The sequence below is a fragment of the Tiliqua scincoides genome, chromosome 5 (assembly GCF_035046505.1).
Source record: "Tiliqua scincoides isolate rTilSci1 chromosome 5, rTilSci1.hap2, whole genome shotgun sequence".
Lineage (NCBI taxonomy): Eukaryota > Metazoa > Chordata > Lepidosauria > Squamata > Scincidae > Tiliqua > Tiliqua scincoides.
In genome coordinates, this window is record NC_089825.1 from 136,499,249 (window position 1) to 136,513,106 (window position 13,858).

Sequence of the window (13,858 nt, forward strand, 5' to 3'; positions counted from 1 at the left end):
AATTTGGTGGAACAAAATTCTGTGAAATCATCTATTTCCCAGCGGTGCTGTACCGTGTACATATAGGGTTGAATATTAGGGATCACAAGAGGACATGTGGTACATTTTTTGATTGTCCAATGTGCACTTCTGCAAGCACATGAGGAAGAGAGTGCACACAAATTGGTTGTGTGGCAACTTGTGCATTGTGTTGATAAACATGTTTCTCAAGTAGAATTTCTCAAGTAGAAAGCCAGAATTTAATTTGGATTTATCTATTTGAGAATCTTCTACTATGACTTCTGCCTGTGCAAGACACCATCCCGGAGTGGAAAAATAACCAGAGATACAACCCATAGTTCGGAAAACAAAAGAAGCTGAAAACAGATCCCAAGACGTAGTTCTGCACTAATGAAAATAACTGTGTCTGGATGCTCAAAATGAGATCAGCATCAGTGGTTGTTCCAAATGCCCGGAAGCAAAGTGGAGAGACTTCATCCTGTTGTTCTGATGGAACTCAAGGGGAAAATGGCACAACTTTCTGCATGTGTCCAGTATGTTCAGAAGATGTAGTTAACACTATTTGACACACACTACACTAAACAAACTAAACTAGAGCAAACTAAACTAGAGAAATACATAGTTTCAAGAATTCTACATTCCCCAGATGTGAAATTCCAACTAATTTCAGTTGATTGAACTGGGCTGGAGAAGAATAAATTCATCACAGAGACATGACAAGGTTATCATCAAAAACAGAATCTCCCTTACATGAGCTCATTGAAGAGTTCCTGGGACGGATGTTTTTCATAAATTATTGTGTTTGAAAATCTGTAGATCTCAGAGACAACAGCAGCAATGACAAGGTCTCCGGAACAATAATATTGGTGGAGGATGGGAAGAGGGTCACTGATGGTGCATTTACCAGCAGGAACACTGAGCCCCACCTGAGGCAACAGAAATGCCAAGACTGCAAACATGACCATCTCGCAGGAAAATGTGGTTTTGAGACACTATTTCATCAGATCCCACACTGTCATGCAGAGGTGCCTCAGCTCTAGTGCCTCTTATGAATCACCATTCATTCAGCTGATTGAGGTTTCAGATATTTTAAAGAGTAATCTGTTGGATGGATAGAACTCTGCCTGTCCCTGGCATCATCTTGGAATGATCCAGAGGATATTGACAACATCCTTCACTGTTGTTCTCTAATTGTGGGAGTGAATTTCCCTGAGGATGTGAAGAAGCAGAAGTAGTTAGCGTTAATTTAATAATGAAAGGGGTGACAATCACATTCTCAGAGCTGAAGTTTCTTTGGGACATTGCATCAGAAAATATGCTGGTCAGGTCTTCACAAAAGTTTTCTGCTGACCTCCTGGGGGGGGGGGAGCAAAAAGTGTGAAATGAACTAAGTAAGGAGAATGGCATTCAGAATAGTTTTTTTTTAAATACCTCAAAGAAAAATGTTTTTTTAAAGATTTTTTGAAGAGATCATAGTGTTTTGCAGAAGATCAAACCAGGAAGTTTTATTCGCAGGGAGTAATCAAGATTTTCCTATTTATTTTTGTCACAGGACTGCAATCATTTTTTGTTTCAAATGATTAGCCGATGTGCTTGAAGGTGTCTGCAGTCAGAGCACTGAACTTAAGGGAGAACCTTGTCTGCCACATTCTGTCCCTACAACAAGTTCTAGATCAGGGGTGTCAAAGGCGTTTCATACAGAGGACTGAAGTTTGCATTCAGGACTCCAGCTTTCCAGCACTGACATAAGGGCAAAGCAGCTCTGAGGTAAGGGAACAAACATTCCCTTTATTTGAGGAGGCCTCCATGAGTGCCCCCCAAGTGCAGCATGCAGCACACATCCCTAGAAAGCCCTGACATAAGGGTTAGGATTGGGCCTGTTGTGTCATTATATAGTGTCCTACTGCAAGTTTTTGGAAGAAGAAATGATTCTGCCAATAGGCATCCCCGAGCACTAGTGATGGAGATACATTTCCTGGTCACTCCAGTGAAGGCAGAGCAGGAAAGGCTGATGTGAAACAGTTGTGAAAGCTGTAAGCATTGGCAGTTTTTTCTAAATATGCTACTGAGGAAATCTATAAAAAAGTATTTTATTTATTTTAATAGATGCATGTCCTGCTTTCCTCTTTATAATTTGAAGTAGCTCATAATAATAAATGAAGAAAGCAGTGCTGTAGCTAAGGGGGTGCTGAGGGTGGCAATTGCTCTGGGCAACAAGCTTTAGGAAGCAACAACCTGAGCTTGACGTTAGCGGCCAAAATTGTGAAAAGATTGGTATATTTGAATAATACCACTATGCTATATACCATTTGATGTGGAATATTAGAGTTTCATTTAATAGTCCTTCTCATTAGCTGCTCCCCTCTGTTTAATTCAGGTCTCACTAGAATAATGTAGCATTTGGGGGAAAAGATACAAAATAGTAACCTAAAACTGGATACTAGAACAGAGAAAATCTCCACAGCCACCATGTATTTTCCCTTGGTGCTCAGGTAAGAAGGAGCAAAGGACAACCACACACTGCAAAAGACCAGCATGCTGAAGGTGATGAACTTGGCTTCGTTGAAACTGTCTGGTAACTTCCCTGAGATGAGAAGGCTATTGGGACTATTTGCCCCCCCTTCTTGATGTCTCCAGAATGCACATCAATTCCTAAATCTAATCTCTACCATAAGTGTCAAGGAGCACTTAGCTAAGAAATTTCACCTAGGACTTTTGCCAGTCCGGCTAAGGTGAAAAATCTCCCATTCTGCAGTCACGGTGGTAGGAGAGCAAAATATCCTACTCTCCCTCCTACAGATGACCACCTAATCCTGGATGGCCACTTGGGTGGGTGGGAGCTTCCAACTGCAGACTGAGGGAAAGATGACAAGGCAGCTGATTAACTTGCCCAGGATCCTCTTCTGTTGTCGAGCCAGTAACAATAAGCTACAACCTCACAGTTACTGACAATAATAATATGAAAAAGCATTAAAAATATTTGCAAAGCAGCAGCATAAAATGAAATATAATCCAAGAAATCATCCCCATGTGAGGGGGTTCTGTAAGGAGAGGCCCTCACAGAGAAGGTCTTCTAATGCTTCCCTGAACATTCAGGCTGTCTGAAAGAAATTGTCGCTTCTGAGTAACAGAAATCTTGTATGTAATGCAGTTTAATCAAAATCAACATAATATTAGGGCATTACTTAACATTAATCCATTATTTAATGGTTCCTTCTCATTAACTGGTCTTTTTTGTTCAGTTCAGGTCTCACTAGAATAATGTAGCACTTGGGGGAAAAGATACAAAACAGGAGCCCAGAACTGGAGGCTAAGATAGAGAAGATCTCCACAGCCACCATGTACTTCCCTTTGGTGCTCAGGTAAGAAGGAACAAAGGACAACCACACACTGCAAAAGACCAGCATGCTGAAGGTGATGAACTTGGCTTCATTGAAACTGTCGGGCAACTTCCTGGCTAGAAAGGCCACAGAGAAACTGACAAGGGAGAGGACACCCAAGTAGCCCAACACAGAGTAAAACATGGGAGGTGACCCTTCGTTACATTTCAGTACAATTTCTTTGACAAATGAGTGCATGTCCAAATCTGGGAATGGGGGAGAGGTTGCTAACCACACAGTACAAAGAGTGGCTTGAAGAAGGGTGCAGGGAAGGACAATGAAGGTTGACAGTCCTTTCCCCACCCACGTCCTGATCCTGGATCCTGGCTTGGTGGCCCTGAATGCCAAAACAACAGTGATGGTCTTGGCCAACACACAAGAAACAGCCATTCAAAAGATGATACCAAAAGTAGTCTGTTGAAAAAGGCATGATAACTTTTGTGGCTGGCCAATGAAGAGAAACACGGAAAGGAAGCAGAGCAGGAGAGAGGTGAGAAGAGTGTAAGTGAGTTTCCTGTTGTTGGCTTTGACGATGGGAGTATCCTGGTGCTTCATGAAGATCCCAAGCACCAAAGTGGTGATGAAGGACAAGGAAAGAGCACAAGTGGACAGAGAAATCCCCAAAGGTTCTGTATAGGACAAGAAGCTGATATCTTTTGGAAAACAGGAATCCCGGTCCTTGTTGGGATACTGATCCTCTGGACATTGAACACAATCATCCATGTCTGTAAGAGAAATATAAGTTTTCTGTACTGTTTCTTGCAGAAAAAAATATAATTATTATTATTATTATTCCATCTGTGCGCAAGGTGCTGTTCATAGACTGGAAAAAACAATTTCTGCCATTAGGGACTTGCAATCTGGATTGGAAAATAAAAATACATTATTCCTTTCTCATGCCTGTAAAGACAAAGTATAGAAAGCAAAGTTGTGGAGATGGTTCAGGCAAGGGACATTGGGAGAACGGCAGCTGCAGCTTCCACAGCATCCAACCCCTTGGGCCTGAAAGCTCCACTCGGGGCTGCTCAGATTTTGCAGCAGGAATATCATTGTCACAGATCTGAGTAGCCCCATAGAGTAAAGCTGAAGGGGACAAATGTTCCTACCCCAAGTTGACCTCCAGCAGCCTCTAGTCCCACATTGGATGTGGTGGATGCAGCACTGGCCTCCTGAATCGCAGCGCAGGACTGTTGAGAGGATGCAGCTTGGTGTGTCTTGTCAATGGTCAACAACCCGGTGGCGGGCCTTGACAAGTTTAGCACCTTGTCAGTGTGCCTTGACATGAAAAAGTTGAAAGTCACTGGTCTGCGGTGTCCCTGGGTGTGTGTGTGCTGGATTACAGTTCATCTAGCTCATAGTGAACACAATAGGTCTTACCCTCCTGGTTTGAAATCTTTCCTTCTGGACATGGAAGGCAATCGTAACAGCAAGAGGGCTTCCCTTCTATTTTGGTCTTACTGTATCCAGGAGGGCAATTGTTGTTGCAAAGAGAAAGAGGTCGTGTCTGTTCAGAAATGAAAGAGGACAGTGGTTTAACATTCAACCAAGTGTGTGTTTACACACTACTTCCAGAGCTGTGTTTTTGTCCCAGTTTCAGAAGACCTCCAAGTGGAGGCAGATGCCTTCAGAAAAGAAAATCAAGGTGTTTCCAAATACCTAAAAGAGAAGTGTGCTGCATGAGCACCAATGACTGTAAGAGATAGCTTTTGGAGCAGTACTTGTACATATATCCTTATCTAAATCTTACTCAGAAGCAGAACTTACTCAAGAAAATATCTATCTCCAAACCATTTTTAACTGAACACGTGGATCTAGCTGTTGCTGGATCTTGCAGAACATGGTCCTTGGAAGCAAATCCGTCTCATCCAGGAAGATTTGTGAGGCACAAGGAAGCCTTCTGCCTTCCAAATGTCATATCAGTGCCAGAATAACTGTATAGACTGCATGATTACCCCATGGATTGTCTGTAGTACCTACCTGGTTAAACTGGCTGGGCCACACAATGACATGCTTATGAATTTTGAGCACTTTGTCTGGGGGAGCTTGTGGTTCAATGGTTCCAAGTTTGACTCTCTGAAAGGACTGGTTTGGGAATGCCACCCAGTTAAGAATATCAAAACCAGCAACAAGTTCTCCAACTTGGTCAAAGGACTCTTTTTCCCCAGCACTGTTGTTAAAGGATACACTTCTCAGAAAGCCATGGAGCTTGTTTAAAGGGAAAATGGGACAATAAATGTTTGCACTCATAGATGTTCTTCATCATAAATATTACTAATAAACCGTAGGGGAATTGATGATTTAACTGATTCATAGTGGCTCACTGGATCAAAGTACTTGTGGTGATCGTAACAGAAACAGAACTAGAAAAAGGTGAACAAGGAGTTTCGTAGCCCAATCCTGAGCTACCCAGAGGAACAGCAGCACCAAAATGACTGCGAGTGTATCCAATGCACACCCGACAGCCATTGCCAACTCCTCTGGCGAAGGGACATTTGTCCCCCTCCCCCCATGTAAGCAAGCATGCCCCGCAATGGGCTACTCAGGTCTGAGCCAGCTATTTAGCTGAGGCAGAGTTGAGAGGCCCCGTTTTGGACCAGGAGGCTTAACGCAGGGTTCTGGATCTGGCGGCACAGAGCTGTGCCAGTCCCACCTCCCTCCCGGCCCGCTCCCATCCCCTGCCCCAACTTTCCACACCCTCCCTGCCCAGGAACGCCTCCCATCTGCCCCAACTCTTAATAAGATCTTCAAATGATTCAGCTAGGTGGCAGTAAAATGAAAGATATGAAAGCAGCGGATAGAAAACAGCTTTGTGCACACTGAAGGGACTGTTCTTACACGTTCATCATGGATCTTATCACCTGTCAAAATATCTCCTGCCACGGTGGGGTTGAAAGTAAGCAATAGATTGATGTGCTTACTTTAAAACAGTTATACTTTGCTACCTTTATCTGGCCAAGATATTACCTGCCACGGCTGATGATCCAGAGGCCTTCTTCTCCAAAGACTTATCCTGGTACTGTGTCTGAATTGGGATGAGTACATGGAATGCAAGGCATGTGCCACAGCACAGACAGCATTGTAGACACTGTAGCTGTGGCCAGTCATGCTTGTTTCAAAGACAGACTCAGGCAGAGTCTCCAGCTTCTCCTCTCCAGTGCAGATCTCCCTGCCCTCCTTCTCTGCTACAGAGCTGGGGAATGCACAGGCAAAAGCCTCTTCCCAGAATTCCCTGATGAAGCCATCTTCTTTGTACAAGGCGGGGCTTCTCTTCCGAAGGGACGTCTGGAATCCAGGCACCTGCTTTGAGTGGATGGCAAAAGACAGAGCACCATGGAGGAAGTTGATGTCCCAACTTCTTTGGAAGGGAAATGAAGTGAAGTCCATCTGGGCTGTCAGAAGCCAGACTTTAGACATCATTTGTCTATTCTCAAATTCAAGAATATGAGGCATTATTCTTAGTATCATCATGGTTTGAATTCCCCCATGTACAAGCACAGTGTTGGCACTGCTCCCCAAAACAACTCTGACGGTTTCAAACCCTTCTCCCACCATTTCAGTGACTTGACTTGCAGATGCTATTTTGGGGGATATTTCTATGAAGTCATAGCAAATCCCTTTCTGGGAAAATGTGGGAAGCACATCTTGTATAAACTGTTCTCCACAGTCATCATCTACATAGATCACTCCAATCCATGTCCAGCTGAAATGAAGCAGTAACTTGAGAATCCCCATATATTGCTGATTTGAACTTGGGAACACTCGATAGAAGAAAGCAAGTTGTTCTTTGGTACTCATCACTGGAGCAGATCCATATGTGAGCTACAGACAATAAAAAAAGAAGAAAGAGGAAGATCTGTTGTTAGATATCACACTGTTTTAAGTAGCATTTCTGTTCCTTTAGCTAAGGATGTGGATATATCCACACGCCATCATCAGTGCCCTACTGTACAAAACATGTCAGGAAAGGGTTGGAACAGGGAGGGGAAAGGCAGGATGGGTGGAACGGAAGAGAGAGTGGGCAGAATGTGGGGGTAATGAGGCAGGGAAGAGGGCAATCAGGCCTGGGATCGGGACCGCATTGGCAAGTGTGGTGCTTGCCAAATTCAGACCCCCTTCCAGGGCCTGTGTCAATGCCGATTGCACCAGCAACTGAGCTGCAAAATGGTATGTAAAATTGAGCTGTAAAATGACCCCATTAGTCCCCTTCTAATTCTATGATTCTGTGGTGCAGTTCAGGTCAATCTCAGGATTGCAGAAATGTTATCCATTCTCATGCCGACGGCTGTGAATTCAAAAATGAAAACATTGAAATTTCATGTCAAATTTCCTTTCAAAGGTCTGAATTAATCTAAACATTGCTGGGCATGAACCCCATTTAACAAAGTCACATTTATTGCTGAGCAGTTGTGTCACTAAGATTTGTGTCACCAGGTGTGGGAGGCCTACGCGTCACACCATGCAGTGGGTGGGGCAACGCCCCAGATGGTGGGTGTGGTGATGTGCCATTGCCCCGACCCCACTGGTTTTGTGGCTATACCTTTTGTTAGAACACAGATATTTCAATGTGGTTTGTTTCATTGCATTCTGCATGAAATTACGCATTGATTGATAGATAACATGAGGATGTTATTCCTCCAAATTCTGATTTTAGTGATGTTGAAAACTTGTAGAGCAGGGGTGTCAAACACATTTCATACAGAGGGCCACATAGCATTCAGGATGCCTGCTGAGGGTCAGACGTGATGTCATTAGGCAAGAAGTGATGTCATTAAACAGGTCATAACCAAAAAGAAACACTTTTTTCTCACTTAGGAACTCATTAGCTGCAAATGACAGAAGATAAAATATATGAATCTTGATTATATTTCAAGATATGGGAGAGCCCAATTTTCATGTGGGCTGCCCTTTCAGCAGTAACTCCTCAGCAGTGCTCAACAGCTGAGAGCCTGAGGGCTGCATAAAAAGCTTCTGCGAGCTGCATCTGGCCCCCGGGCCTAATGGTTGACACCCCTCACACACACACACCCTCCCCGTGTCAACTTACTAACACCTTATTGCAGCAGTTCTCAAACTTTTAGCACGGGGACCCACTTTTTAGAATGACAATCTGTCCAGGACCCATTGGAAGTGATGGCATGGGCAGAAGTGACATCATCAAGCAAATTGAAATAATTATAAATAATTCACTTAAAATAAAAGAAATAATTAAGAGGAAGCCAGTCCTGTACCACCAAATGAATCTACTCTGAAGTAAGTCCTATTGTGGTCAATGGGGCTTACTCTCAGGAAAGTGTGGGTAGGATTGCAGCCTGTGAGGCCAATCCTATGCATGTCTACTCTGAAGTAAGTCCCATAGTGGTCAATGGGGCTTACTCTTAGGAAAGTGTTGGTAGGATTGCAGCCTGTGAGCCCAATCCTAGTAGTAGTAGTAGTAGTAGTAGTAGTAGTAGTAGTAGTAGTAGTAGTAACATCCTTGTCATTGTGCTACAGCACAACGAAATTTATGCACCTTTGAGATACAAGCATAAATATATACTACAGTTCCAACAATCACACTCTGCACACTCACCCACACATTCTTTATGACCTGCATCATAATATAAAAACAGTATAACAGACCATAATGCCCAGCAGTATGGTAACAAATATATCGCCTTATTCAACGTAATTATGACTGTGGGATAAAAATTGTTCAGGAATTGTGTGGTGCTGCTCTCATAGTTCTGTATCGTCTACCCGAAGGCAACAGTTCAAAGAACTTATGAAACAGATGGAAAGGGGTCTCTCAGAATATTATGTGACTTCTGCAGACAGCCAGATGTATAGATGTCCTCCAAAGCTGGTAGATGAAGGTTGAGGATGTGCTGCGCAATCTTAATAATTCTCTGCAGAGCTTTTTTGTCCCCTGCAGAGCAATTTCCGTGCCACACCAAGATATCATAGGTTAGGACACTCTCAATGGTGCAACGATAGTAAGACACAAGCAGCTGCTGTGACAAATTTAACCTCCCAAACTGCCTCAGAAAATATAACCAGGTGCATCACCTGCTGCAGCCCACACACACACACACACACACACACACACCCTGCACACCCCTAGGGACGCCAGTGTAGCTGAGTACATTGCACAGGATTAAGCTGCAAAGTATTCTTTTCTTTTATCCCAAGTACCAACCAGATCTTTAACCGACACTCAGGATGCATCCTGTTGCCTTAAAAAAAAATCACCATTTCTGAACCTCAAATTGCAAAATCACACCTGAAAGTCAAAACAGATGTGAACAATTTGCTAAACTGCAACACTTCATGTGCAAACCTTACTTGTGGCATCTTGTAAATACCCAGGATGGTTGCCATGTGGAGACCGACCTCAAAATTAGGACCACCAATGACAGCTGCTGGAATGTTCTCAGCATCACACTTGTAGTTAGGAGTAAATCTGCCCCGTCTGGAGAGAAGTTCCATTGAGGCATGAAAGGTCCACCATGGACGGAAATGGCTATTATAGATGTGGAAACCCAGGGTGAGGTTGGGGAGGATGTGGGGATTTCCATTGATCTCCTTTACTGCAAATTCCAAAGCTGGGATGTGCTGGTAAATTTGAGTCATCATCCTGCCATTAATGAAACGAACAGCATATAGATTCAATGCAAATGGAAATATTTGTGAGTAGGGCTCTCAAGGATCAGGTTGTCCTGGTAAGCCTCCCAGTTGCTGCTGCTTCTGTCCCAGTTCTCACTCAGTCCCTTCCACCCCTACTACCCTCTCTACAAATGGGCAGGAACAGCAGGGCAGTGTTCAGAGAGCTCCAATACATGCACACACTCCCTGATGTAGCTCCATTTTCCCCACTTTTTAAAGGGGGGCTTTTTGAAGAGGGGGCAATTTGACTCAGATCTATTAGAGTCACTAAAAGGTGACTCGGAGGCCCAGAATGTACCCCCTTGAGGACTCCTTTTAGAGTAGGGGGAGCAATGAATCAACTTGAGTCAAGCCCCTGTTGATTAGTATGTTCAGAATGTTCTGCACCGACAAATATCATGTTATTTGAATTCTTGAACATCACAATGCTGGATTGTGATGTGGATTGTGGGTGGAAACTTTCTCCTGGTTGGAAACTCTGAGATAGGAAAACAGATTGCTATACTGCAGGCACAATTTGGGGGAACAGAATTCTGTGAGATCATCTATTTCCCAGTGGTGCTGTACCGTGTAAATATAGGGTTGAATATTAGGGATCACAAGAGGAAATGAGGTACATTTTTCGATTGTCCAATCTGCACTTCTGCAAGCACATGAGGAAGAGAGTGTACACAAATTTGTTATGTGGCAACTTGTGCATTGTGTTGATAAACATGTTTCTCAAGTAGAAAGCAAAGCCAGAATTTAATTTGGATTTATCTATTCAAGAATCTTCCACTGTTACTTCTGCCTGTGCAAAACACCATCCCAGAATGGAATAATAATCATTGATACAACCTATATTTCGGAAAAGAAAAGAAGCTGAAAACAGATCCCAAGACGTAGTTCTGCACTAATGAAAATAAATGTGTCTGGATGCTCAGAGTGAGATCAACATCAGTGGTTATTCCAAATGCCTGGAAGCAAAGTGGGGAGACTTCATCCTGTTGTTCTTATGGAACTCAAAGGGAAAATGGCACATCTTTCTGCATGTGTCCAGTATGTTCAGAAGATGTAGTTAACACTATTTGACACAAACTACACTAAACGCACTAAACTAGAGAAATACATAGTTTCAAGAATACTACATTCCCCAGATGTGAAATTCCAACTAATTTCAGTTGATAGAAGTGGGCTGGAGAAGAATAATTCAACTCAGAGATGAAACAAGGTTATAAAAAACAGAATCTCCCTTACATGAGCTCATCAAAGAGTTCCTGAGATGGAGTTTTTTCAAAAGTTATTGTGTTGGAAAATCTGTAGATCTGAGAGACAACAGCAGCAATGACGAGGTCTCCGGACCAATAATATTGGTGAAGAATGGGAAGAGGGTCACTGATGGTGCATTTACCAGCAGGAACACTGAGCCCCACCTGAGGCAGCAGAAATGCCAAGACTGCAAACATGAACATCTCACAGGAAAATGTGGCTTTGAGACACTATTTCCTCGGATCCCACACTGTCTTGCAGAGGTGCCTCAGCTCTAGTGCCTCTTATGAATCACCATTCATTCCGCTGATTGAGATTTCAGATACTTTAAAGAGTCATAGATTGATAGAACTCTGCCTGTCCCTAGCATCATCTTGGAATGATCCAGGGGATATTGACAACATCCTTCACTGTTGTTCTCTAATTGTGGATGTGATTCTCCCTAAGGATGTGAAGAAGCAGAAGTAGTTAGGGTTAATTTAACAATGACAGGGGTGATAATCACGTTCTCAGAGCTGAAATTTCTTTGGGACATTGCAACAGAAAACATGCTGGTCGGGTCTTCACAAAAGTTTTCTGCTGACGTCCGGGGGGGGGGGGGTGAGCAAAAAGTGTGAAATAAACTAAGTAAGGAGAATGGCATTCAGAATAGTTTTTTTAAGTACCTCAAAGAAAAACTTTTTTAAAAGATTTTTTGAAGAGATCATAGTGTTTTGCAGAAGTTCAAACTAGGAAGTTTCATTCGTAGGGAGTAATCAAGGTTTTCCTACTATTTATTTTTTTCCACAGGCCTGCAATCATTTTTTTTTTTCAAATGATTAGCTGATGTGCTTGAAGCTGTCTGCAGCCAGAGCAATGAACTTAAGGGAGAACCTTGTCAGCCACATTCTGTCCCAACAGCAGGTTCTAGATCAGGGGTGTCAAACACGTTTCATACAGAGGGCTGAAGTTTGCATTCAGGACTCCAGCTGAGGGCTAGAAGTGATGTCATTAAGCAGAAAGTGACTTAATTAAGCAGCTAATTATCAGAAATCAGACCTCATATAGAAACTCATTAACTGCAAATGAGAGAACACAAATCTTGATCAAATTTCAAGATTTGGGAAAGCCCAATTTTCAAGTGGGCTGCCATTTCAGCTAGATCACCTCTGCAGCTGAGAGCCTGAGGGCTGGATAAAAAGCTTCCACAGGCTGTTCTAGGTCATCTTCAGGGGCAGCCCCATGAGGACTGAATTACAAAAATCTGAACTCAATGTTGTTTAAGATGACCCAAAGCAATGGTGTTGAAACCTAACCCTTGAATAGTGACTGAGGACAGAAAGCTTGAGCTTAGCAGAGGCAAGAAAGGAAGCAATTCCACCATTTTATATTTCGAAAGCACCTTCAATACAATGTTGGGCCCAATCCTAACCCTTTATATGTCCAAAGCACCTTCAATACAAAGTATTTTTATTTATTTTAACAAATGCATGTCCTGTTCTCTTTAAAATTGGAAGTAGCTCATAATAATAAATGAAAAAAAGCAGTGCTGTAGCTAAAGGGGTGCTGAGGGTGGCAATTGCTCTGGGCAACAAGCTAGGAAGCAACAACCTGAGCTTGATGCTAGGAGCCAAAATTGTGAAAAGATTGGTATATTTGAATAATACCACTATGCTATATACCATTCGATGTGGAATATTAGCATCTCATTTAATATTCCTTCTCATTAGCTGCTCCTTTCCGTTTAATTCAGGTCTCACTATAATAAAGTAGCATTTGGGGGAAAAGATACAAAATAGTAACCTAAAACTGGATACTTGAACAGAGAAAATTTCCACAGCCACCATGTATTTTCCCTTGGTGCTCAGGTAAGAAGGAACAAAGGACAACCACACACTGCAAAAGACCAGCATGCTGAAGGTGATGAACTTGGCTTCATTGAAACTGTCTGGCAACTTCCTGGCTAGAAAGGCCACAGAGAAGCTGACAAGGGAGAGGAACACCCAAGTAGCCCAACACAGAGTAAAACATGAGAGGTGACCCTTCATTACATTTCAGTACAATTTCTTTAGCAAATGAGTGCATGTCCAAATCTGGGAATGGGGGAGAGGTTGCTAACCACACAGTACAAAGAGTGGCTTGAAGAAGGGTGCAGGGAAGGACAATGAAGGTTGACAGTCCTTTCCCCACCCACGTTCTGATCCTGGATCCTGGCTTGGTGGCCACAAATGCCAAAACAACCGTGATGGTCTTGGCCAACACACAAGAAACAGCCATTGAGAAGATGATACCAAAAGTATTTGTTGGAAAAGGCATGATAACTTTTGTGGCTGGCCAATGAAGAGAAACACGGAAAGGAAGCAGAGCAGGAGGGAGGCGAGAAGAGTGTAGGTGAAGTTCCTGTTGTTAGCTTTCACGATGGGAGTGTCCTGGTGCTTCATGAAGATCCCAAGCACCTAAGCAGTGATGAAGGACAAGGAAAGAGCACAAGTAGACAAAGAGATCCCCAAAGGTTCTTCATAAGATAAGAAGATGATATATTTTGGAGTACATGAATCCTGGTCCTTGTTGGGGTACTGATCTTCTGGGCATTGAACACAGTTGTCCAT

The 13,858-nt window shown here is 43.0% G+C and overlaps 1 pseudogene; it reads right to left on the reverse strand.

Annotated features, from left to right (window-relative positions):
- Window positions 1-3,203: 3,203 nt before the first annotated feature.
- On the reverse strand, window positions 3,204-13,858 carry LOC136653764 (vomeronasal type-2 receptor 26-like; annotated as a pseudogene).